The sequence below is a fragment of the Monodon monoceros genome, unplaced genomic scaffold (assembly GCF_005190385.1).
Source record: "Monodon monoceros isolate NGI ecotype Baffin Bay Population unplaced genomic scaffold, NGI_Narwhal_1 Super_Scaffold_2, whole genome shotgun sequence".
Classification (NCBI taxonomy): domain Eukaryota; kingdom Metazoa; phylum Chordata; class Mammalia; order Artiodactyla; family Monodontidae; genus Monodon; species Monodon monoceros.
In genome coordinates, this window is record NW_021703776.1 from 2,269,108 (window position 1) to 2,295,177 (window position 26,070).

Sequence of the window (26,070 nt, forward strand, 5' to 3'; positions counted from 1 at the left end):
TCGCACTGGCTGAGCAGGGTCACGGCGACGCCTCACGAGCCTTGCTCTCTGGTTCAACCCAGCGATGCGGAGAGGCACAGGCAACATCACTAGCTCAGGGCAAGAGGGGTTAAATACCCAAAATGAGACAGAAATAAAACAATATGTGTGCTCCGAAGAACGCGAGGGTGCACTCAGTACGGTGTAGATAGCAGACACACAGTGAACAGGGGGAGATGAGGGAGGGGAAACAGAGAAGCAGAAATAGAAGTGTCAGGGGAGCGTGTTGATTCAGAAGCCAAAATACAAGAGGATGCCGAGAAAGGAAGGAAAGCAAGCACAACGCCAAAGTGCACGAGAGTCTCTTAAAGATCTGTTCATGGTGAGCTGACGCAAGGACCGGAGCAGCGGTGTGGCACACTGTGATTTTCTGTCCTTGAAAAGAGGACGGCAGAGGCCATTCCATATTTAGTTAGATTCCGAGAATGTTTTGGCTTAAACGATACTGTAAATGGGAAGGAATGACTGATCAATGCAACTGGGCAGAGAAATGGTTTCTACCCTTGGCCAAACCCTGTCTTGCTAAATCAGTTAAAATAACTGCAACAGGGCTTCCCTGGTGGCGCAGTGATTGAGAATCTGCCTGCCGATGCAGGGGACACAAGTTCGTGCCCCGGTCCAGGAAGATCCCACGTGCCGCGGAGCGGCTGGGCCCATGAGCCACGGCCACTGAGCCTGCGCAGTTGGGGCCTGTGCTCCACAACGGGAGAGGCCACGACAGTGAGAGGCCTGCGTACCGCAAAAAAAATAAAAACAAAAAAAAATAACTGCAACAATAACTAGCCCTCCTCTGACTGCATCTCAAGGGCAATGGGGCCACTGAGAGTGGCGCCCTCCTGTTGTCCACACTGCTGGGGGCAGGACCACCTCTGCTGGCCATGGCGGGAGGGCGCTCACCAGAGGCTGGGCCCTTGGCGGGGCCGCTGCAGGGATGCCAAGCTTGGAGATGCAATGCTCTGACCCAAGTCAAACCCTAGAAGTTCTCCAGTGAGAACAAAACAAGCAACCAAAACATGGGGCCAGAGGACGGCGAAGCCGGGGTCCCAGGGGGCTGCAGCCCTGAGGGAAACACTCAGAAGCCTCTTTGGGACAAGGAGTGGGAAAATGGAAATCGGACCCCATGACCCCAAATCAAGCAGGCCCCTTGACGTGCTGTGAACCCTGCTGCCATCCGATGCCCCTGCCCAATTCACCGCCCCCGGATCCGTGATTCCCATGGTGGGCTCACCTACGTCCAGGCGCTGGGCGCCCTGGCCGGACACTGTGTAACAAGCCTGTGGTGACAGTAACCACTTCTCTAATTAGCCTCCAAATGGTCCCTCTTGGACCCTCCTATTTTGTGATGCAGCATCTTTCTGACACTCCAGGGGACCCGGTTCCACCCAACTCACAGATCCAACAGAACATGAGTTTTGTTTTGTTTTAACAAATTTATTTATTTTTATTTATTTTGTTTTTGGCTGCGTTGGGTCTGTGTTGCTGCACGCGGCTTTCTCTAGTTGCAGAGAGCAGGGGCTACGCTTTGTTGCGGTGCGCGGGCTTCTCACTGCGGTGGCTTCTCTTGTTGCGAAGCACGGGCTCTAGGCGCGCAGGCTTCAGTAGCTGTGGCTCGCAGGCTTCAGTAGCTGTGGCTCGCAGGCTTCAGTAGTTGTGGCACGCAGGCTTAGTTGCTCCGTGGCATGTGGGATCTTCCCAGACCAGGGGAAGAACCTGTGTCCCCGGTATTGGCAGGCGGATTCTTAACCACTGCACCACCAGGGAAGCCCCCAGAACATGAGTTCTTAATGGAGTCTTGCTACTAAGGTGTGTTCTGTGTCTGCAGACCAAGGTGGCCCCAGCGCCTAGTCAGACCTGGTACCAACCACATGGGTGCTAACAAGGAACTTACAGAATGAGTAAAAAAAAGTCAGGGAAGTGAGAACAAATCTACTAATGGTTTCAATCAAACACATTATTTAATGTGCTCAGGTAAGCAGAGTCTAACTTTGGTCCAATGTGTTCCCTTTACTGCAGGGGCTCATCAAGGGTGCAAAGGGGCTCCACCCTGCCCCCTAGAGGCTGGCACTGCCTTGGAGGAGATGCACATTTCAGATGGCCAATGGCAATGGCCTGAGCGTGGAGCCCACCCTGCCCCCCAACTCTGTCTGGCCAGGTCTAAGGGTGCAGTGTGCAGCCACAGAATAATACAAACTGGCTTTAAAAAGTTGAAGACTTTCTCATCCCTGGGGAAGCCCCATCACAAGAGGTGTCATGGTGACACAGGGAAGAAACAGGGGCACACTCATGCAGGGAGAGAGTCCAGATCAAGGAAGGGTTCTGGGGCTGAAAAAGTTTTGGAAATCCACTCCCCACCCCAGGGCAGTCTTTGGGACCACCCTTTAGTCACTACACCTGTTGATCCCTCTGGGGACCGGGGCAGCCACAGACGCAGCTCCCACCCTCGGAGGTCAGCGAGAGAAGCCCCGCGCGAAGCCTTCCACACCAGCAGACCCCACTGCTTAAACTGCGTTGATAATTAGATTTCAAGCCCCAAACAGGATTAACTGTGAAACGAGGCTTCATTCCAATGTTGTGTCCATGCCGAGAGGTGCCTGGCCAGGCCGTCAGAACCCACAGGGTCACGTCTTTGCATCTGACTCATCTGACCAGAAGAAGGACAGGAGGTGTAGGCTGGTCAGGTGCTCCAAGAAGTGGGGTCCCAGGGTGCTCAGGGGTGTTTCTTGCCTTTTTCAGACGTGTCTCTCTGACACTGTGAAGGCTCGCCAGAAACAAACACAGTCCCCACCCTCCAGGCATCTCAGGGCCACTCGGAAGGGCTCAGGGTCACAGATGAAGGGAAAGTAGCACAAAGGAGCAGAGAGCCAGCACGATAGCATCACCCAGACCCCACGCCACAGGGGTCTTCCCTGCGCACCACGCAGTCCACGCAGAGACAAGACAAAGCCCCCAGTGGCCAGCACCTGCGCTCCGGGCCTCGGACACCAAAGAGGTGGCGTTGTGATCAGCCTCGAAGCGCGTGTGTTCACTATAATTCGTTCTCCTGGGAGACCGAGCGCTTCTGTGACCTCCGTTCACGTCTGCTGGGAGAAGAGGGTCAAGCCCCGTTCCACAAAAAGCAGCCTGTCTGAAGGCACAAGCTGTTCACCGTGAGGGCCATGAGAGTTCGAGAAAGTTCGAGAAGCCTCACTGACTAAGAATGTCACACCCCAGGAAAAAATCAACTGTCCTGACCGCCATCTGGAGAGAAACACGGAAAGTTCACATGTGCACTTTTTGAACTTGGAACAGGTTATGCACAATGTTATTCAGCCTCTAAGATAAGGCTGACTCTTCAGGAAGCATCTGCTGAATGAACCCAGTGAACACAAAGGATTAACAACCCTTCTTTTCTGCTCTGTGGACAGTAAAGGAAACCCCGAGGGGAGTAATAGGTCAGCAGGTAGGCAACAGAAAGGAAGAGGTGGAGAGATGAGATGCAAAAGGGAGAGGGAGGCAAGATGGACGTGGACAGAGCCACAGCCTTCACACCAGCACCGCGGGCCCCAATTCCCCAGCCCTGTCAGCCACTTGGTCTGCGGTTCCCCTCTGTTAGGGGGTAAATTCAAGCAGCACCATGTTAAAGCCCTAACATCCGGGACCTCAGAATGCGACTGTGCTTGACGACAGGATCTTTAAAAATGTAATTCAGGTAAAATGAGGTCTTCACAGGGGCCCTGATCCCATATATGACTGGCGTCCTTATAAGAAGAGGACACAGAAACACATCATGTGAGCACACAGGGAGAAGATGGCCATCCACACACCCAGGATAGAGAACTCAGAAGAAACCAGCCCTGCCCACACCTGGAGTTTGGACTTCCGGCCTCCAGGATTGTGAGCCAGAATGTGGTGTTTGTTACGGCGGCCGAGCTGACTGATACACTCTCCAGTAGGAGCAAAGGCTCCCCCGCAGGCGCCTTTGCTGGAAGACTATTCCAGCCTCAGTTCTCTAACTACCATCTCAGACCCACGAATAGCAACATAAGAATCCAGCCCCCGGCCGGCTGGGATGAGAGAGAAGGTCCATCCCCAGAGCGGCCACCTCAGGAAGCAGTGAGGCAGGAGGGGCCAGCACCTGCCCTAGACCTTCATGATGTATGTGCTCCCAGTTGCAGTGCTAAAAGTAGGAAGACCCCCAAACACAGGTGGAAAACAGTCTGAGTATGGCCCTCTACCCTGGTTCTGTTCTGGCCCAGCTCTAAAACTACCAGCTGCCAACTCTTGAGGGCTCATCTCAGAATAACCTGGGAGCAGACCACCACCCACTTTACGGAAAGCAAGGGGGCTGGAGTGAGTGAGCAGCATGGCAGGCGGCAAAGAGGGGGGTCTGCAGGGCCCGGACCCACCCTCTCGAGATCTCCCACCCACACCCACCTCAGCTCAAAGATGGGAAAGGGGGGAAGCCACAGAGCAGGTGGAGGCTCCCTGCAGAAACCCTGAAAGGAAGCACCTAGTGAGATGCCTCTGCCTGCATTTACTGATGCAATAAGATGCATTTACCGATCTCCCCTTAATCAACAGTGAACAGACCTGTCCCCTGCAAAGAAAGCAAACAGAGCTTACCTGTCGGGGCTTTTCTGGGGCTCTGGGTGTCTGGTGGCCGCCTGGCTGGACCGAGAGGACCCAAGTGAGAAGCGGCAGCCGGTCACCGTCACGGTCACGGGGTCGTCGCTCCCCGCAGCCCCCTCCTCGGGCTCAGCATGGTGCCCAACTCCAAAGCTGAAAGGCAAAGAGGCCGTCACTGAATGCGCTGAAGTTGCACAAATGTGAACTGTATGCCCTGTGTCCAGGAATACAAGTTCTTAAAAAGGCCTCCAGAAGCTGTTTTTCTCAAGAAGACCGTCTAAAAGACAGACTCTTTTTGAAAGCAGTCCACAAGAGGCAGGTTTCTAGATGCCCCGTCAACTGACTGCAGGGACAAACGCCCACAGATGCCAGAAGAGCCACGCGAAGCCACTGGTCCCAGGTCACTGCCCTCGAGCTTCCCCTCCCACCCCCCCCCTTACCCCCCGAAGCATGCGGGTAAGGAACGGGCAGGCCTCCACCCACTTGCAAGGCCAAGTTTACCTGTCAGGCATGCTTGGGGCCCAGATCACAGCCCACGTCCTTCCCAGGTCCTCCCAGGCTGCAGCCCTCACACCACCCCACAGGGACCGTCCTCATCTCAGACCAGGTTCCGGCCCACGATTCTGGAAGGCTCTGCACGTGGCCCCTGCATGTTCCAAGGGAGGGAGTTTGAATCCTGTCTATTTCCTTGGATCCAAGGATCCAACTGCTATTTCTGGGGGCCGAGGCAGTGTTCTAGGGGTGGAGGAGACGGTGGGGACCAAGATGAAAGCTCGCCCTGCTGCAGGGGAGTGTCTGCTCACCTAGGCACCGCCACAGGGCAGAGGGGAGACAGCCCACCACCCCGGAGGATTTTAGCGCACGGCCCTGGAACACCGCTGAGCCTCCCCAAGTCCAAATGAAACACGCTCACTCGAGGACTTAGCAGGGAAATCGGCACAGAGCAAATGCTCCGTGGACGGGAGTCCTGAGCACCGCTGTGCCCGTTTATCTGAGATGGTCACTGCTTGTGACATGGTGTCCTTGGGTGGAGAACACATCACTCAGGGAAGTTAAACTAACTTACCCTGATCATTCAACAAGTGGAAGCAAAACCTGCCCTGCCTCCGACCTGACATGGAAGACGTCACGGGTCCAGAAAGTAGAAAACCACTGCAGAAGGTCCTGCTGGGCACACCGGCTAAGAATCAGGCGTGGGAGCCAGAGAGCCTGGGCCGCCTCCTGACCTCACCCCGTCTCAGCAGGTGACCTGAGGGTGGATCACCAACTCCCTAAGCCTCAGGGTCCCCCACTACAAAATCCACACCAAGATAGTATCTCCCTCCAGGGCTTTTATGAGGATGAGGGCATGCATGTAAAGACTTAGGATCCAACACACGGTAAATGTGAGACAAATGCTAGTTACAGTGACTAGGACATGTCACACAAGGCTCCCACTGTCAGGTGCTGAACACGTCAGCTACCTGCAAGCTGTAAAGGCTGCTGATGCTTAGAGGTGATGCTGACCTTTCAGGGTCAAAAGGGGAGACACCTGACACAAGATTATCTGACTGCGTACAAGCAAAGGCATTGAAGGAAAGGTCCTCCAAGAATTTGTCAGTCTGGAAAGTGTTATAATGTTTATGTCGAGTGGAACATCTCTAAATTCGAGTAGCTAAGTTGACCACAAGTTTTTACAAAAAAAAAAAAAAAAAAGGCACATGGTCACAGAGGCGTGAGGGTCTTTGAATGACAACGAGCTGGTGTGTCCGGCAAGGTTACCAGGTCACATAACGACAGTGTATCATATACGCCTGTCATCACCTCTAACCATCTCATTCTGAGAGGTCTCCCTCGTCTCCAGAGAACTAGCCTTTGTCTGTAGGCCCATCCAAATACCCCAGGACCACCTCCAAATGCATATTTCAGGCCTACGCCTTCCAACTGACAACATACGTTTCGGAGATTTACTTTTTATAATGGGCAACATAAGTTAATCCACAATTAAAGAAAAATGACATATAGTCGCCTGTCAAGCTGCTCACCACTTCAACCAGTTTTGTCTATTTTTAAGAAAGTGGATGTTGCACTTTACAGCAGACAAAAACAAGACAACATGATTCTTGAACCTGATGAACTGAAAAGAGTTACTAAGATATAGCACCTCATCAGGAACAAACCTGTAGGGGCTGTTTCCATGGCCCCACCCGGCACCCACAGCTGGGACCTCCACCTCCCACACCCCCCGCCAAGCACAGCCCCAAAGGCGTCCTGCGGGGACCTGACCGGCTGCACCCACGCCCACAGAAGTGATGGAATTCTCTGGGCGCTGATCGCTGATCTGGCAAAACAGCGCTTCTCACGCAGTTTCACAGGCAGACATGACATAAACTTGAAATCTTAAAGAATATAGGAACTTGGGCAAAAAAATATCTTAACTTACTTTGAAAATATTTCAGGAACAAAGGACCTCTTGATGTCTGCTGAGTGGCTCTGGTATCTTCCAGAAATTCCTGAGTTAATATAAAGTTTTCCTTCTGTCTAGCTTTCTCACACTAAATATTTAGAGTCATAACAGTGACTATTTAGACACTCAACAAATCCCAAGTTTCATGATGAGGCTATTCGGCCTGTTTGGAATGAAGTCTGGGGCCTCTCAAAAGGGGACAGGATACCTTTCATCAAAAAACTTAATTTCAGTATTTTACTGATCTCACAGGCCACTCTGTTTTCACAGAGTAAGAAGGCGCTTATGAAGACAAACTGAGAAATACATGAATGAAAGGGAATCGAAGAAAAGGCAAAGTTTTTAAAGTAATTATAAAGTTTCAGAATGCTGTTGCCAGACCCTGTGGTCAGCTTAAAGGAGAATCACAGTTAAAGCTGAGGATCTGCACTGTTGCTCAGTGCTGTCAGGTGCACCTAGACGGGACCTGTATCCCAGCGATGCCACAGCTGCTTCCCGGGCAGAGATGACAGAACGTTGAGGATGAAGGATGCTGGCAACACAAGGAAGTTAAAACAGAGGGACGTTCCCACCCAGATGCCGACATCATGCTTTCAAACCACAGACACACAGCAAAGGTCTGGCAACAACTCAGCAGTGACACCCTGGCCCCAGCCAGGAAGGCATCTCCCGCAGTAGCCTGTCCACCAGCAGACCCTCGGGGCTCCAGAGGATGGAGAGCGTGGCCCAGGACGGAGCACTCAGGTCTCAGAAAGAGCTTCCCAACTGGACGCCACCACGAAAACCGACAAAACTTATCCAAAACATATGAATGGGCCCAGACCCCACCCGGTGCTCAAGTCCAGGGTCAACCAGAAGCAAGGGGCCTACGAGTCCTCACCATGGGGCTTCCAGGGGACGCCAAGCAAGCCCAAAGATGGGTTATCCAGAGGAAGCCTGTCCGAGGCCACACAGGACGGAAATGCAGCTGGATGAAGGGACTGCCTCCCTGGAAAAGGCAGGACACTTCTTCCCAAAACTAGCCCAGAGTCGCAGGGCAGTGAGGGGCAGGAGACACACAGACACACACACAGACACACACACACACACACACACACACACACACACACACGGCAACTGACCAGATGACAGACGGAAAATACCCACTCTCCATAGCTGACATGTATACATGCATGCATTAGTTTGGTCATTCGAACAGCCCTATAACATAAACTAAAGAATATCACCACCCCTCCGTGAGAGAAAAGGCCTGGGTGAATGGAAACATACTAAGTTCCTAAATGGGAAGATAAAAAGCATCACAAAGATTTTGATTCTCTTCCAAGTAATTAATTTAAAAATTAAAATTAATTTTGTCAATGAAAGGCAGTATCCATCTGAAGTCATGAAAACTGACAAAATAAAATAAATGGTAAGACTGCCCATTACAGAGCATTAAGGGAGAATTACTCCCATCCCAGAGAAAGACACTCTAAAGCACAAGTAATTAAAACAGTGCAGTGTTGGCATAGAAATCCGTGCTAGCATCCATCACAAAGGGCTGGGCTTATGAATATGAGTGTTACAATTTCATTATAGCAGCACATGCTATCCTAACCGGAGACTGAGTCCGAATCACCAAGCTTCCACTACTGGCACACACAGGACCCGTGGCACTGGAATCCCTGGGCTCCCCCTGTTCCCTGACTCCTCTGACGAGGTCACCCAAGATGAAGGTTAACACCGTGATGACTGCAGAGATGGCCACGACCCTTGACCTACCACCTCATACACATCAGATACCTCACCAAATGCTCTACGACCTCCCATGTCAGAGGTTCCCAAAGATTAGGAGTAAATACATGCAGGACACATAATGAGACACACATAAATGAGTGGCTCTTAACTAAGAGTAACTAAATATTGTCAATTCTTTAAGGTGGAATTATGACCCCATTTGACGGATGGAGAAACCAAGCCTAGGAGACAACGCAGTACCCACCTAGGTCACACGGAAGAGCCGAGATTTATATCCACAGATGTTTGAATCCACCCCACCTGCTTTATCTTGTGGATAAAATATCATTTGTGTGATAAGAAAAGAGAATAGACACCTTTTGCACTTATTTGTAAGGCTGCTCTTCATTTTTGTGTCTTTCAATTCCATTGTTTGCAGCACAGTTGGTTTTTTTTTTTTCTTTTAGAGAAAAAAACAGCCAAAAGGAAGAGCCTGAAATTCAAAGCATAGAGGATAACTGGAGGGGGTGGGCGTAGGGTGTGGAGGGGATACCCTGCTTGCAGGTAACTGAGATTTCAGTGATGAGGCATAAAATAAGAAGCCCTTTTAACCTGATAACAGGCACCTCCTGCGGGCAGGTGGCCAACACGAGGAAGAGGCACCAACACCCTCCCCATTAAATTAGGGCAGGAAGCCCAGGGTTACAGTATTAGCCACAACTCTTTTGAGATTCTAGACAATACAGTGAGATAAGGAACAGAAATGTGGTGTAAACGTTGACTGGAAAAGGATAATAAGCCTGGCATTATTTACAGACAAAATGTTGGACAATTGGCTGGAAAATGTTAGCGCTCACATGAGCATCTAATAAGGTGGCGATCCCAGAGCCCACACACCCACGGCTCTTCTGGATGAGGCTCCAAGACGATGAGGAACTTCTAATGGGAGAATAGTGTTATCCACAGACGCAACAGAAGTCACCTACTTAAGAAATATGTGTCATCCGGAGAAAGTCACGGTCCGAAAGGATACATGCACCCCAATGCTCACTGCAGTGCTGTTTACAATAGCCAAGACATGGAAGCAACCTAAATGTCCATCAACAGAGAAACGGATAAAGAAGATGTAGTATACATATATACACAGTGCAATATTAGTCATAAAAAATAATGAAATAATGCCATTTGCAGCCATATGGACGGACCCAGAGATTAACCTACTAAGTGAAGTTAAGTCAGACAGAGAAAGACAAATATCATATGGTATCACTTACATGCAGAATCTTAAAAAAAATGATACAAATGAACTTACAAAACAGAAACAGAGAACGAACTCATGGTTATGGGGTCGGGGGTGGGGGAAGGATGGGGGGGGATATACTGGGAGTTTAGGACTGACGTGTGCACGCTGCTGTATTTAAAATGGATAACCAACAAAGCCCGGGGAACACAGGGAACTCTGCTCAATACTCTGTGTAACAACCTAAATGGGAGAACAACTTGAAAAAGAATAGGTACATATGTATATGTATAACTGAGTCACTTTGCTGTACACCTGAAACTAACACAACATTGTTAATCAACTAGACTCCAATATAAAATAAAAATTTTAAAACAAAAAGAAAAGAAAAAATACACACCAGACCCTTGGAAGAAAGCAAAAGGTTGAGTGAGGAACCTGAGAGACACCTGCAGGAGGACACGAAGGTAGAGATGCACCACTTTCTGGGGAGGGAAGCCCACTCCCCCGCCAGTGAACAGCACACCAGGACCGCCCCCCCCCAACCTAATGAACACCCCAGTTGGCCGGGGGCCCCGCCCACTGACCCACAGGCAGCAGCAGACACAGGTCCAGAGCCCAGGAAGGAGTCTGGATGAGGCGAATGACGACATAAGATTGAGATCTAGCACCATTCACGCCCAACAAGCCCCAAAGGAGTCCTCATTTGCCACCAATCCTGATGGATCAATGGCAAGCAGGATAAAACCGCCTAAGACGAAATCTGGAAGAATGCTACAAAATCTGGGCGAGGAAGAGCTTTTTTTTTTTTTTTTTTTTTGGCGGTACGCGGGCCTCTCACTGTTGTGGCCTCTCCCGTTGCGGAGCACAGGCTCTGGACGCGCAGGCTCAGCGGCCATGGCTCACGGGTGCAGCCGCTCCGCGGCATGTGGGATCTTCCCGGACCGGGTCACGAACCCGTGTCCCCTGCATCGGCAGGCGGACTCTCAACCGCTGCACCACCAGGGAAGCCCGAGGAAGAGCTTTTAAGCCAGATTCTTCACCGGGAGGCCAGGAAGGAGAAATCAGCTCCTTTACAGCAGAAGACCCTCTGTGCAAAGTCCAAAGATGCGCACAAAGCCTCAGGAGAAACTACCGTCAACGCAGGCAGCAACCAGCACTCAGTAAATCTCTCGTTTATTAAAATAACACAGGATGAGCAGCCCAACGTAAGAGCAGGGAGAGGACAGAAACAAACAAATCGCCAAATACACACGTGAAACACACTCAGCTTCACAAGTAACCATGGAAACGTAAATTATAATAGCAACAAATGAGTGACAAATTTTGATGCATCTGATTGCTGAAAAATTTAAAAACTGGGATGATCCCCGAGAGCTGGGGATGGCCTGGGAGCAGGGAGGCTCTCCTGAGTCGTAGGTGGGGCTCCCTGAACGGGCTCTGGGGGGACAACTGGGCAGCATCCCCTAAGCTTCAGTCTTAGGAGCGGGAATCCCACTTCTCATAACTGATCCTCACCCGCACGTGTGCGACGGGAGAGCTGGAAACAACCCAGACACACCTGCTCGATACCACCCGCTGCAGCTCCCAGCATCGGCTCCCACCAGGCACGCACGCAGAACCCGGGGTGCCTCCGGCCTTCCTGCCTCTCACACCTCCCACCCGTGCAGCCCACCAGGCCACTTAATTTTGTCAGAAGCCTCTGAAATCCACCCACTGCCTTCCTACACCAGGCCACCACTCCCACCTCACCTGGACCCGGCTCCCAACACCCGCTGCATCTTCACCCCCTCTCAAGCCAGCAGTGGGCTTCAGACACACCCCACCACCCACCAACAGCCACCAGCCCAGACCCGGGGGCCCTGCATCCCCTTCAGGCTCCCAGGGAGTGCTGACCCAAGATCCACTCTGCCCACCGGCCTCCCCCAAGTCCTGCCATTTCCCTCCTTGTGGCCCTTGCAGGTTCTGTGTCCTCTCTCAGGGATGACCCCACCTTTCTTCCTCCTCCCCTTGAAACTGAGTCCCAATAAAACCAAATTCCCCTGCCCAGTTTTTGATTAACCTCTCTATCCAAAACGTTATTCCTTTTCTTGTTGTGCACCTGTTCCCCTCAAGATTGAAGACTTAACAAAGAAAAGGGGGAACTGAAACCGAGCAGGACCCTTCGGGGACCTCCCGGGTACAAAAGTCCCTCTATGTCCCCGTTCCTTGTTTGTAGAAAAAGCCTTTAGTCTCCTAGGGCTTCCCTGAGTTCCAAAGAGCAGACTCAAGCAGTTACTAATTAGGGAAGGGAGGAGATACAGAAACAAAGGAAAAGCAGTCCAGCGAGAAAAGTAATGACAATAGTTTATCAATAAAACAGAGTCCTAGCTCCTTCTCAAGAGATAAACGTAACAATCTGACGCATATCTTTGAGTTGCTCTGCAGAAACTAAGACCCTCCCTCACACCCCAGGTGGAGGATGGTGACTACATGCTGAGCAAAAGCGTAGACCCCAGACTGGCTGGAACCAGAAGGCTGGTGCTGAAGATTCCTGTCACCTCACCACCAGCGAATCAGAAGCTGCAACCCTCACCCCAAATGTTGCCCTTGAAAACCCCTTCCCTGAAAGCCATCCGGGAGTTGGGGGTCTTTTGAGTGCGAGCTGCCCATTCTCCTTACTTGGCGCCTGCAATATAAACGCTGTCCTTTCCTTCACCACAACCCACTGTCTGTTGATGGGTTTTGCTGCACTCAGGCGAGCAGGCCTGTGTTCAGTTTGGTAACACCCTCCCCACATCCTCTCCACCCTGTCCCGGCCCTGGGCCCCCGCTGGTCCTGCAAACACATCTAGAGGTGCTGGGGCTGCTTTCTTGCTACTGACACTGTGTCTGTGTCCCCACCAAGGAGCCACTCTGCAGCCGGGGACCACATCTGTCCTGGACACTGTAACATCCTCAGCTCTCAACAAAGGCCAAGGGTTCAAAGCTTTGTTGAGCACATGAAAACACATCCCAGTGGGAGCCTGGTGACAGTCTTCCAGGGCAGGGATTCTCTGGGCTGGTAGGCGAACTCCACAAAGCGAGGGCCTGGCTCAGCCCCGGGGAGCAGCCTGCCTCCTCCAAGGCCTCAACTTCTCAACCCTGTGATGAGAATGAAACAGTCCCAAGCTCACTCGAGGACTGAACGATGCAACTCCCACAAGTGCTCCTCACGAGGCAGAGGCGGCACTTGACAAAGGGTGACTAGCAGATGGATGAGGGAAAGGGCTAAGAGCTAAGGCAATACTCATGTCAAAAGGAGGAAAGTAACATGCACGGGCCTGTCCAGGAATTTGACAGAAAAAGACCCAGAACAACTCTGACCGGCGGAGGCCACCAGGATGAACAGAGAGCGAGAGAAACTCTACTCTGCAGACTTCTGGGTTGGAGTTTTCACAATGAGGAATGCGAATTCCTTATGCAGAATTAACATTTATCTTTCCCGGAAGAACTGTAGTCAAGGTTCAGACCAGTGGTCCTGCCTGCTTCTCCTCGCTCCCTGCCCCGCACCCCGGCTCTCCTAGGGGTCTCCCTCCCTCTGCTCTGGCAGCAGCTTCTCCCGCCCATTCTAGGAATTCCAGAGGATTCCTGCCCTCTCCCTCCAACAATGAGGCCATTAAGTGGTTCCGCGGGTCCTCTGTACATGCTGTTTCTAGAAATGCAAAGTGTTTGCCTCTATTTTCTTTTCTTTTTCTTTCTTTTGCACTTTCTTTCTTCCCTCAAGAGGTTAAAGAAAAAACAGGATAACAGGAAAGTAAGTGAAAACGCTACAGCTTCTGGAGAAAGCACAGGATTTATTGTTCAGGCAAGCAATGGCTTTACATGAAGAAGGCTCGGCCAACAGCTGGTTAGGATTTCTCCCCTCCTCACTGAATAAGTTGACAGGAAACAGAGTCAAACAGAGTCAATCTGGTTCGGAAGCTTTATCGCCACTCTGCAAACAGCCCGTTATCAACGTTCGCCAAGTCACAGGGTGCCCCAAAGTCCAGCCCCCAGCTTGAGACTTTCTATTTTCAAAGAGAAACATCTTTTCTTCCTCTGGATCGTTCAGTACATGCAGTTGTCACGACTGTGGGTTCTAGGTTTCCAGGATAAGGTATTACAAGCTGGTCCCTCAGCTCAGAAGTCGAGATCTGAGGAAGGATCACAGACACCCAGGATTTACCCAAAGCATTAATGCTCGGAATACGATGACCAGCGGCTCTGAAATGCACTATTACGCGTGGTGGGCAGATCCAGTGGGGCTGAACACTGACCCAGTTGTAGGCATATTTGAAACTACCATGTTTAACAATTGCATCTACTGCTATTACTTTTATAAAATCTAACAGCATGGATCCTTAATGACTCCTCATTGTCTCTGTGTGATGAGTCCTCTTCCGTCTCTGCTCAGCCCTGTCAGCAGCTTCCCGCTGGCCAGTCAGCCCTCCCAGTGGCCAGAAAGCAGAGCAGCCCAGCCAGCTCCCAATGCTCCAGCCACAAGGACACCTGAATCCTGAAGGGATGGTACAGGCAGGAATGGGACCCCCGAAAGGCTGTTATTGGTTGCATCGCTGTGTGCCCCCAAGTCCACATGTTGAACCCCGAACCTCCAATGTGATGGTGTTGGGAGATGGGGCCTTTGGGAGTTCACTGGGTGAGATGAGGTCATGAGGGTGGGGTCTCCATAATGGGATTAGGACCCTTGGAGGAAGAGCCCAGATGTAAAGTACAACATGGTTAACATAATCAGCATTGCTCATGTTATGTACAAAGTTGACAGAGTAAACCCTAAGAGTTCTCATGATAAGGGAAAAGTACTTTTTCTTCCCTTTTACTTTGTCTCTGTATGAGACAACTGGATGTTCACTAAACATACCGTGGTCATTTCACGATGGCCGTCGGCCAGATCATTACGCTCTACACCTTACGCGTCTAGGGTGCTGCATGTCAATTACCTCTCAGTAAAACTGGAAGGAAGCAAAGAAGAGACCAGAGAGCCAGCGTGTACTGTACGTCCACCATGGGAGGAGACGGAAAAGACGGCGTCCGCAAACCAGAAAGAGGCCCTCGCCAGACACTGAGTCTTCCGGTGCCTTGACCTAGGCCGTCCATCCTCCAACGCTGTGGGAGGGGAGTGTATGTTGTCTAAGCCCCAGTTGTGCGACAGCAGCCCCCCAGACTAGGCAGGGGACACACCCTGCCCACGCCCCCCAGCACAGTTGCTCAGGAGGGACAGGAAGGCTCATCTGTTGCTCCCCAACCCCACACCCTGGCCCAGGCTACCCCAGGCACCGCCCACGGGCGACAGGCTCTCCTCTCCCATGGGGCCCCTCACTCGGGACACTCGGGCCGCTCCCCGGCAAGCAGAATGTTCTGGTCTGGCACGTGAGCCGGCCTCCGGTCTCCTGGGTCCACGTCCACCGGTCCCATGGATGTCACGGTGTGGCAGCCACCACGAGCAGCCCCTTCCGCTGATCCCACAGCCCTTGGCCACGCCGCAGGCATGGCTCAGGCCCCCAGGAACAGCTCGTGCACGGTTCTATCAAAGTCATCTCCCAGATCCTACCTACCAGTGAGCTCACCCCGATGGGGCCTGATCACCCTGCTCCGGCCCGGTCATCAGCTCAAGTCATCAACCTGTTCACAATGTAGCCTGCGGCGGGGCTGGAGCCTTGACCAACGGGGGTACCGGGCAGAGCAGACCCTCCTGGCCCTCACTGCACCTTTCCATCCTTGCCCATCCACCCACTGCGCCCTTGTCATGTACCAGTGACCCAGTTCCGTGTGCCTGGGACTGGAGAGACGGCCCCGTGAGCAGCAGAATCCCTGGGCCATTCTGAACCTCAGGCTCCCGCTCTGTGTGAGGAGGGCCTCAGACACGCACCTGCGGAGTGAGGGTTTACTTGGGTAAAAAAGTGCTGGGTTCTCCAAACTGCAGACACAGCGGCCACATCACACACGCCCAGCCTGCATCCTCTCCTGGCCCGGCACTTGCTCCCAGCGACTTAGGAATGGCTGTGCCAGGACAACGCAGGCACGGGGTGAAGCTGGGGCCCTTCTCCTTCACGTAAGTGAAGGAGACAACCTGCAATAGTACGAGCGGTCTGTAGTATGAAATGCCAATGTGGGGGGCTAGGCAGTCATTTCTGTTTTTACCCGGCTGCAGTCATTTGTGTAGAAAGGGTGAAGACTCACACTGCTACCTCGAGCCCCAAATAAATCTCAGTTTAGAATCGATTCCCCTGAAGGAAAAGCATGTTCTTTCTATGGCAGTTCTGTCGCTGAAGACGGCGCACCACCCCAAGTCTCTCATCAACCCAGGAGTTCACAGCCGACCGCCGAATGCTTGGTGACCCCTTCCTTAACCACCTTTTCACATGCTCACCTGGGCCCTGAAATTCGTGATTCTTCTCCTGAATTCTCCTGAATCCAACTCCCCCAACATGTATGGAGTGCGCACGACGTTCTCAACCTTAGCACTGAGAGCTACAGAACCATCAGAACATGGTCCCTAACATTGTTTTTAGGGCGATCCATGCAAGATACAGGTGTGTGGCCAAATCACTGTCAAGACCCTGGAACAATAATGTGGGAAAAGAAACAGCTTGCGGCACGCGTGCCCGATCGTTGCTTTTATCAATTCTGCAAAAACAGCACTCACGGGCTGAAACACCTTCGAAATGAACTTGTTCTCAGGTATCCAGCAGGGGACCCTCAGCTGTTGATAATCCCCACAGGGACCAGCCCTAAACAAGTGCTAACTTCTTTAGGAATCCTAGCCATTCACACATCACTGACCAAAGATCAGGTCCCCCCTCCCATCTGGGAAAGTTTGCCCCTCGGAACAGAGGCAAAGGAAAGGGAAAAGGGGGAGCTTATTCACCAGTGAGATGGCGACTGGGGGCCTGGCGTCCCAAGCACATCACTCTGAAGCCCACCTCTGCATTCAGGTGAGTGCACCTCAGAATATTTACTGTTCCTCACGTGGACAGAGTCTGAGGGCCGACGCCGCCTCTCCCACTGCAAAGTTAATTCAGCATCAAAATTCACACTTTGCATCTCATTCTCCTTCTCCCGGCGATGTGAACTATGAAAATATTCACAACAGACTAACTTCAAATGGTCTCCTATAAAGATTACTAAATCTTGTTAGAATTCTATTGTCTGCCATGGCTGTGATGCGAAATGCTCAGAAAAGGTCAGCCATCACTCCACACAGGGGGCTTCATGGGAGGAAAGACAGTATCAAGACTCAAGAAGGAATCTTTCATTATGACCAAAACCACTTGCGTTAGCGACTGGAACAGGCTTCTGTGCAAATATCGATCCCATGTTCCTCCCGGCCCTGGCCCTTCACGCTTCCCAAGCTCACTGGGTGTCGACACCCCAAGGATGTGCTCTGAGGCTCTCACTCGTTACCTGGATGCTAAAGGAATAAATGAGTATCTGGTCTCATCCCAGTTCCTGGGGCACAGCCCCTAACTCCGGGGATCTCCACAGTGGTGTCTTTCGTACGCTGATAAGGTGACAGGCAGCTGGGGGCCCCTAAACAGCTTCAGGATCGGATCAGGGCTGGTCACCAAAAGGTGAAGGCATAGTTAGAGGGTTGGAACTTGCAGCCTCATCCTATGGCCTCCAGTGGGGGAGAGGGGCTGGAGACTGAATTCATCTCAGTCTCAATGAACCCAATTAATTCAACGGCCAATTAGTTAATCAATCGTACCTGCCGACTGGAACCTGCACAAAAACCCCTCAAGGACAGGGTTCAGGGAGATTCCCAGTTGGTGAACACTCTGGGGGGCTGGGAGGGGTGCACCCCACCCCCATGCCTCACCTCATGCATTGCTCCTGTCTGGCTGTTCCCGAGCTGTGTCCCTTACAATCCCTCGGGGTAGTTTCAGGCCCTTTAACCTATGAGATCCGATTCTCCCTCCAGGCAGACGGTGTCAGAGCTGAGCTGAGTTGTAGGACACCCAACTGGTGCCCAGTCGGAGAGCTGACGTCGGGAGGACAAAACCTGACATTTGGTGTCAGAAGTGTTGTGAGTAAAAACAGCTCAACCCAACAGAGGAAAAACAGGCCCCGTGGCCAAGACTGCCCGGCCCCCCACCCTGCAGGCGCTCAGGCCCTGGTCTGCAGCTCCCACCCTCACCCCGCGGGTTCTGAGGTCTCCAAGCAGCACACTGGGGCCCTTCGTGCCCCCCAGGCTGCGGGCATCCCGGACCTTCCAATGCCCCAGCAGGAAGAGGGCAGAAGGAAGAGAACGCTGGTCCCTGTGCTTCGTCACAGCTCGCGCTTTCCGCATCCGATAAAAAGCACCACCTCCCTCTGCCTTCCTGGTCTCCGCTGGTGAAATTTCCTTGGTTCCAAGGTGCTCCTGGAGGCACCTGAGACTCTTTAGACTCCCCGCCTGTAACCGTGATCTAGGACAGGGCAGCCCACACCGGGTGACACACGGGCAGGATGCGCTCAGCAAACGCAGCTGGACCTGACATCGGAACCGCCCGCACTTCGCAGCCTGGACGGTCGTGCACAGCTTCCTGCCACCCTGCGGAGGCTGACACCCGTACCCACTCCCCAGACCCATCTGAGCAGCGCAGGTCACCTCAGCTGACACGTGGCTCCTGGCACCATCATTTCCACTTGGCTTCCACACTTAATTTAACCCCCCAAAGAGCCTGAGAATGCCAGGAGACTGAAGACCCAGGCTCCCCTTTATGTGGCCTCAGTAACTCTGGACCTGGAGGCTTCAGGCCTCTCTGAGCTACAGGTGACACAACAGAAACAAGCAACCAATCAAAGGGACTGCTGGTGCCCCTGCCGGGCACTCCTCCAGCTTCCCCAGGGGGCGGGGACCCCAGCATCTTGAGCCCCTGTTCCAAAACCTCCTGCAAGACACCACGATGTGACTCGTCCCTTCCCTCTTGGTCCCTCCCGACTGCATCCCAGAGCTTCCTGGAGGCCACGTGACACGTGACTGATGCAGACCTGAGCCCAGGACCCCCTGCCAGACGGGAAAGGGATTTACAAAATGTAAAATGCTGTCAGTCTCATTAAACTTCTGTTGTTTTGAAAAATATAGTTATTTTTTCTTAAAAGATGTTGCTTAGGTTTACATATAGTGAGTTTATATTATTCTTTTTACAGAACAGTATTTTTTAAATTTCTATCTTCATTTCTAAAATGATAAATAGCAATACACAGGGCCACGTGAACAGAAGCTCTTCGAGGTCTTCTGTCACCTGTAAGAGCGTCAAGCGTTCCTGAAAGCAGCCACCGCGCCCAGGCCAGGCCCTGCCCACAGGGGGACAGTCCCAGCCCCAATGCTGAGGCCCCCAGCTCTCCTGTCTCTCCTGGGACAAGACCCACAGAGACTTCTTCCTCCCTTCACATTTTCTTCAAAATGAGACTGAACTTCAGAACTCCGCACCCCAGACGTGGCCCTGTAAAGAGTCGCTAGCCAGAGCCCACGTGGAGGGCACTCTCCTCCAGGTGCACAGGTGGACCCGGCTCGTCCCCTCTGACTGTGGCTGGTCCCTTGCTGATTCTGGCAAGATGCAAGGCTCTGAGTCACTCAGCACCTTCTTCCCTCCCCTCTCGCTGCCCCCCCCCCCAAATAAGCCACCAAATGGGCTGCAGCAGAGGGAAATGTCACACGTCCAGTATTTCCAGTTTTCAAGCAGAGTTCTAGAATAGCCGCAGGCCGGGCAGGCCCCCACCCCCACCCCGGGTAGCCGAGTGCAGACCCAGAGTGCAGGGCAGCTCCGAAGGCAACAGCGACGATACACCCCTGCCCCCAACAGCGCTGATCCCGGGGGGCGCTTCCTTCCCCCGACCAGGGAGCCCACGGCCCTGGGACCACGGTGTCTCCCCGCTCCGGGCTCCCGCGGGAGGATTACCAATCCCGGGGCTGCACCCCTCTTAAGAAGGGGAAAGAGGATCTATTGCTGACCTGAGAACATGAGATTGACTCTTCTAAATAGGGCAAGAGCCTCTGTAATACCTGTTATCTCCAGCCTCAGGAGTCCTACCCCGCACAGACCCAAGAGGACCAGTGCCTGCGTGCACGTCCTCACCTCGGGAAGGCCCCACGTGACCCTGCCAGGCTTTAAGAAGTCCAGTGAGGACTTCCCTGGTGGCGCAGTGGTTGAGAGTCCGCCTGCCGATGCAGGGGACGCGGGTTCGTGCCCCGGTCCGGGAAGATCCCACATGCCGCGGAGCGGCTGGGCCCGTGAGCCATGGCCGCTGAGTCTGCACGTCCAGCGCCTGTGCCGCAAAAAAAAAAAAAAAAAAAAAGAAGTCCAGTGAACTCAAATGGCATCTGTGTGCCCTGAAAGCCAGCAGTAACGTACCGGAGCCTAAGTGAGATTGCCTCGGGGGATGGAGATCCATGCCGGAGGCCTCCTTCACCCTGGCAATCACCGCCAACGATCGCCAGTGTTGTGAGAAATAAAGAAAGGACAGAACTGTGAGCGTAGTGGGGCAAGAGGGGTTCCAGCCTCCATAAGGCCTCAAAACCCAAGGCCTTTGCTGCAACACGCAAAGCTACAAGGTGGCCACATGGCCTGGAAACAAAGGTGAAATGATGTTACATCACAATACAGGGCAAAACGCACCCCTGCCTCTAGATTTAATAGCTCCTAGACCATCCTGAACCCAAGAGTCCCAGGACTGTCAAGAACACAAAATCTTTCCTGAAAAATTCCCCCAGGGAAAGGGAAATGGATGAAGACCTGCTGTGTGCCAGGCACCGTGCAATGAATTTACTTACATTTTCCTTTAATGTTTACACATGCTGAGAGCAAAGAATACACATCTTGGACAAGGTCCTTCCTCTCACTGTTAATGCAAGTCTGTGTGCCCGACTCACAGTGAGGCCAAACAACTGAAACGTCGGAGTCTGGAGCAGAGGAAGGTTTACTGCAGGGCCATGCAAGGAGGTGTGGTGGGCTCACGCCCTGAAAAGCCTCGAGTTTTGGCCAAGCAAGAGGGCGGGTCGTAGGGTATGTGATCAGCCTGCACATAATTCTCTGATTGGCTGATGGTGAGGCTACAGGATGGTGTTATGGGAGTTCACCTTATCAGTCCTTAGGCTCCAGGAGACCTGGGGCTATGGGCTCATGGTCATCAGGTAGTTCTTCCATTTGGTGGGGACAGTTTTCACATCTGCAAAACTCAGGAAATGTGCATCAAATACTATTATCTAGGTAATTCAGAGAGGAGCTAAAGCAGAGGATATGGGGAAGGCCTGTCCCGGGAAGGCCCCATGGGGTCCTGCTAGGTTACACTGCCACACACATCCTTATGCATTCGTTGGTGGAAACACACCACCTCCTCCTTCCGTGGTGGCATCCAGGGATACAGAGAATGATGGAGTTGGCGTCCAAAGACCTGAGAGGGCAATTCTAACTCTCCCACTAATGCCCACTTGACGCTGAACAAGGCATCTGACTGTGAGGGCTCCCATTTCCCCATCTGCAGAAGGAAGACTCTCTCTCTTGCAACGTTGTCCTGAGGAACACATGCAACCCTGTAAACTCAGAGCTAGGCGGAAGGAATCCACCCCCACCCAGTCAAGTTCTTGTTCTGTTCCTTCCCAAACAGCAGCACGGGATCTCGTCCCAGCAGTTCTGGAGTTCTGCAGACAGCTCTCCATCACCCCAGCCCAGCGGCAGTGGGACCAGATAGCAAGGGCCCCATAAAAACCAACTTAAGTTTGGGTGTCTTGTAAAACGTTCTCCTAAATGTAATTTACTCTGTGACTGTTCACACCTTAGCAGTCTTTCTTAAAACGTAAGGATCATTCTAAGAAGAAAGGATTCTAGAGAAATAAAGGACAGAAAGCTAGAAGAGATGCACAAACCAAAAAAACAGAAAAATGGCAGATGTTCTTCCTTATCAGTAATTACTTTAAATGTAAATAGATTAAACCCTCCAGTCAAAAGGTAGATGTTGACAGAATGGAGAAAGAAAAAAAAAAAAACCCACATAATCCAACCATATGCTGAGACTCACTTTAGATCTAAAGACACAATCAGGTTGAAAGTAAAAAGATGGGAAAAGATACTGCATGTTAATATTAAAAAAGAGAGCGAGAGGGAGAAACCTGGGGTCACTATACCGACATCAGACAAAACATACTGTAAGTCAAAACTATTACAGAAGACAAAGAAGAACATGATATATTGAGAAAAGAGCCTCAAAATACATGGAGTAAACACTGACACAACTGAAGGGAGAGACAGACTGATGGACGATACTACTAGGTGGAGACTGTGACACTCCACTCCCAGTAATGGAGGGAACAACCAGACAGAAGGTCAGTAAGAAACAGAGAACCTGAAAAACTGTAAACCAACTGAACATCACAGACGCACATGGAACACTCCCCCGAACCACAGGAGAATACACATTTTTCCGAAGCGTACATGGAACCTCCTCAAGGATAGACCATATGTTCAGCCACAGAGGAAGCTTTTCATATATGAAAACCCACAGCCAACACCATAACTCAGTGGTGAAAGAGTGCAAGTTTTCTTCTAAGATCAGGAACAAGACAAGGATGTCCACATTCAACACTTCTATTTAACATAGTGTTAGAGGTTCTAGCTGGAGCAGGTAAGAAAAAGAAATAAAAGGTATCCAAAATGGAAAGGAAGAACTAAAATTATTTGTTTGCAGATGACATAATCTTATATGTCGAAAACCTTAAAAATCACACATACTCACAAGAAAGTATTAGAGTTAATAAATGTATCAGAGTTACAGAATAGAAAATCAACATGCAAAAATCAGTTGTGTTTCTATGTCCCAACAATGAGCAATCTGAAAAGGAAATTAAGAAAACAATTTCATTTACAACAGCATCAAGAATAATCAAATAATTAAGAGTAAATTTAAACCAAGAGGCAAAACACTTGCGCACTGAAAAACTATAAAACATTTCTATATGAATATAAAGAAGACATAAATAAGAAGAGACATCTCTAAATCATGGACTGGAAAACTTAATATCAAATATCAAATGTTAAAACAATCTACAGACTCAATGCAATCCCTATCAAAATCCCACTGGCATTTTTACAGAAATAGAAAAGGCCATCCTAAAATTTATACGGGTTCTCAAGGGACCCTGAATAGCCAAAACAATCTTGAAAAAGAAGAACAAAGTTGGAAAACTCACATTTCCTGATTTCAGAACTTACTACAAAGTAATCAAGACAGTGTAGTATTGGCATGAGAACAAACATAGACTAGTGGAATAGAACAGAGAGCCCAGAAATAAACCCTCACACATATGGTGGGTAAATTTTCAACAAGACGCCAAAACCATTCAATGGGGAAAGGACAGTATTTTCAACAAATGATTCTGGGGAAACTGGATATCCACATGCAAGAAAATGAAGTGAACCCTTACATTACCCATAAACAAAAACTAACTCAAAATGGATCAAAGACCTAAACATAAGAGCTAAAACTAGAACTCTTAGAACACAGAGGGGAATATCTTCGTGACACTGGATTTAGAAATGACTTCATGGATACAACACCAAAAGTAAAGGACACAACAGGAAGAACACTCTCTGACAGAAATCGCAGCAAGATCTTTTTTGATCCACCTCCTAGAGTGATGGAAATAAAAACAAAAATAAACAAATGAGACCTCATTAAATTTAAAAGCTTTTGCAAAGCAAAGGAAACCATAAACAAAATGAAAAGGCAACCCACAGAATGGGAGAAAATATTTGCCAACGAATCAACCAACAAGGGATTAATCTCCATAATATACAAGCAGCTCATGCAGCTCAATATCAAAGAAACAAACAACCCAGTCAAAAAAATGGGCAGAAGATCTAGACAGACATTTCTCCAAAGACGACATACAGATGGCTGAAAAGCACATGAAGAGATGATTGTCACTAATTATTAGAGAAATGCAAATCAAAACTACAATGAGGGACTTCCCTGGTGGCACAGTGGTTAAGAATCCACCTGCCAATGCAGGGGACACGGGTTCGTGCCCCGGTCTGGGAAGATCCCACATGCCGTGGAGCAGCTAAGCCCATGCTCCACAACTACTGAACCTGCTCTCTAGAGCCAGTGAGCCACACCTACTGAAGCCTGCATGCCACAACTACTGAAGCCCGTGTGCCTAGAACCCATGCTCCGCAACAAGAGAAGCCACCGCAATGAGAAGCACACGCACCGCAACGAACAGTAGCCCCCGCTCGCAGCAACTAGAGAAAGCCCACGCGCAGCAATGAAGACCCAACACAGCCAAAAATAATAAAAAAATAAATGAATTAAAAAATAAAAAAACTACAATGAGGTATCACCTCACACCGGTCAGAATGGCCATCATCAAAAAAATCTACAAACAAATGCTGGAGAGGGTGTGGAGAAAAGGGAACCCTCCTACACTGCTGGTGGGAATGTAAACTGGTACAGCCACTATGGAGAACTGTATGGAGGTTCCTTAAAAAACTAAAAATAGAGGTACCATATGATCCCACTCCTGGGCACATATCCAGAGAAAATCATAATTCAAAAAGATACGTGTACTCCAACATTCACTGCAGCTCTATTTACAACAACCAGGACATGGAAGCAACCTAAGTGACCATCAGCAGATGAATGGATAAAGAAGATGTGGCACCTATATGCAATGGAATATTACTCAGCCATAAAAAAGAATGAAATAATGCCATTTGCAGTGACATGGATGGACCTAAAGATTGTCATAATGAGTGAAGTCAGTCAGACAAAGATAAATATCTTATGTCATCGCTTATACGTGGAATCTAAAAAAATGGTACAAATGAACCTATCTACAAAACAGAAATAGAGTCACAGATGTAGAAAACAAATGTATAGTTACCAAGGGGGGAGGGAGGGAGGGAGGAATAAATTGGGAGGTTGGGATTGACATACACACACATATATAAAATAGATAACTAATAAGAAGCTACTGTAGAGCACAGGGAACTCTACTCAATACTCTGTAGTGACCTATCTGAGAACAGAGTCTAAAAAAGAGTGGATATATGCATATGTATAAATGATTCACTTTGCTGTACAGCAGAAACTAACACAACACTGTAAATCAACTATACTCCAAAAATAATTAATTAAAAAAAATAGATAAATTGGACCTCATCAAAATTACAAACTTTTGTGTACTATAAGACAAGAGAGTGAAAAGATAACCCACAGAAAGGGACAAAATAGTTACAAGTCATATATCTGATAGGGGATTAATATCCAGGATAGATGGAGAGTGCCAACAACTGAAGAAGAAAATCTAGACCACAGTGAGATACCACTTCATACCTATTAGGACAGGTATTATAAGGAAGGAAGGAAGGAAAGAAGGATGGAAGGGAGGGAGGGAGGGAGGGAGGGAGGGAGGGAGGAAGGAAGAAAGGAAAAAGAAAAAGAAAAATTGGACATTAGCAAGTATTAGTGTGGATTTGGGAGAAATTGAAACACTTGTGCACAGCTGATGGGAATGCAGTATGGTGCAGCCCCTGCGGAAAAGAGTCTGCCTTGTGGCACGTGTTAACCTTCAAGAAACACTAAGTTGTTCAACATCACCACAATGCTTGATAAAAGATGACAAAGGAGCGAAGTCCAAAGCCCCATGGGGTCCTTCAATGCACGTGTTGACCAACGAGGAGGCAAGAACACAAAAGTTCCCAAGGGCTTGTTATCAAAGGAAGGATGTTGGTGGCAGAATTCTTCAAAAGGTAGAAGAAGAGGTGACACTGCAGAGTGGAGCCTGACCCAGAGAACACAGGCTCACAGATGCAAGTAAGACCAAAGCTGCTGTAAGGCCACCTCCCCTAATGGGAAAGACCACCTGGCCCCAGGATCCAGTAGAGGGCAAAGCTCAGGCTGACAGAAGACGGACAGAGTCTCCTAGGGACACAGAACTTGTCTCTCTCCACAACCTGAGGTCACCCCGGGTTTTCACCCGATGCTGAGACGTAAAGGTGCTAAGCAGGGCCTCAAGAGCAGTAAGG

At 50.4% G+C, this 26,070-nt stretch overlaps 1 protein-coding gene across 4 annotated transcripts in view; it reads right to left on the reverse strand.

Annotated features, from left to right (window-relative positions):
• The window catches only part of GRB10 (growth factor receptor bound protein 10), a 198,498-nt gene that overhangs the window by 159,236 nt on the left and 13,192 nt on the right, over positions 1–26,070 (reverse strand). For 2 of the 4 annotated variants that reach the window (XM_029233724.1, XM_029233725.1), the window contains exon 2: positions 4,642–4,797. The gene's annotated coding sequence lies outside the window, so the exon portion shown is untranslated. Of the gene's footprint in view, positions 1–4,641; positions 4,798–5,145; positions 6,309–26,070 lie in introns of those variants that run through there. The other 2 variants (XM_029233727.1, XM_029233731.1) reach the window with 2 other exon arrangements.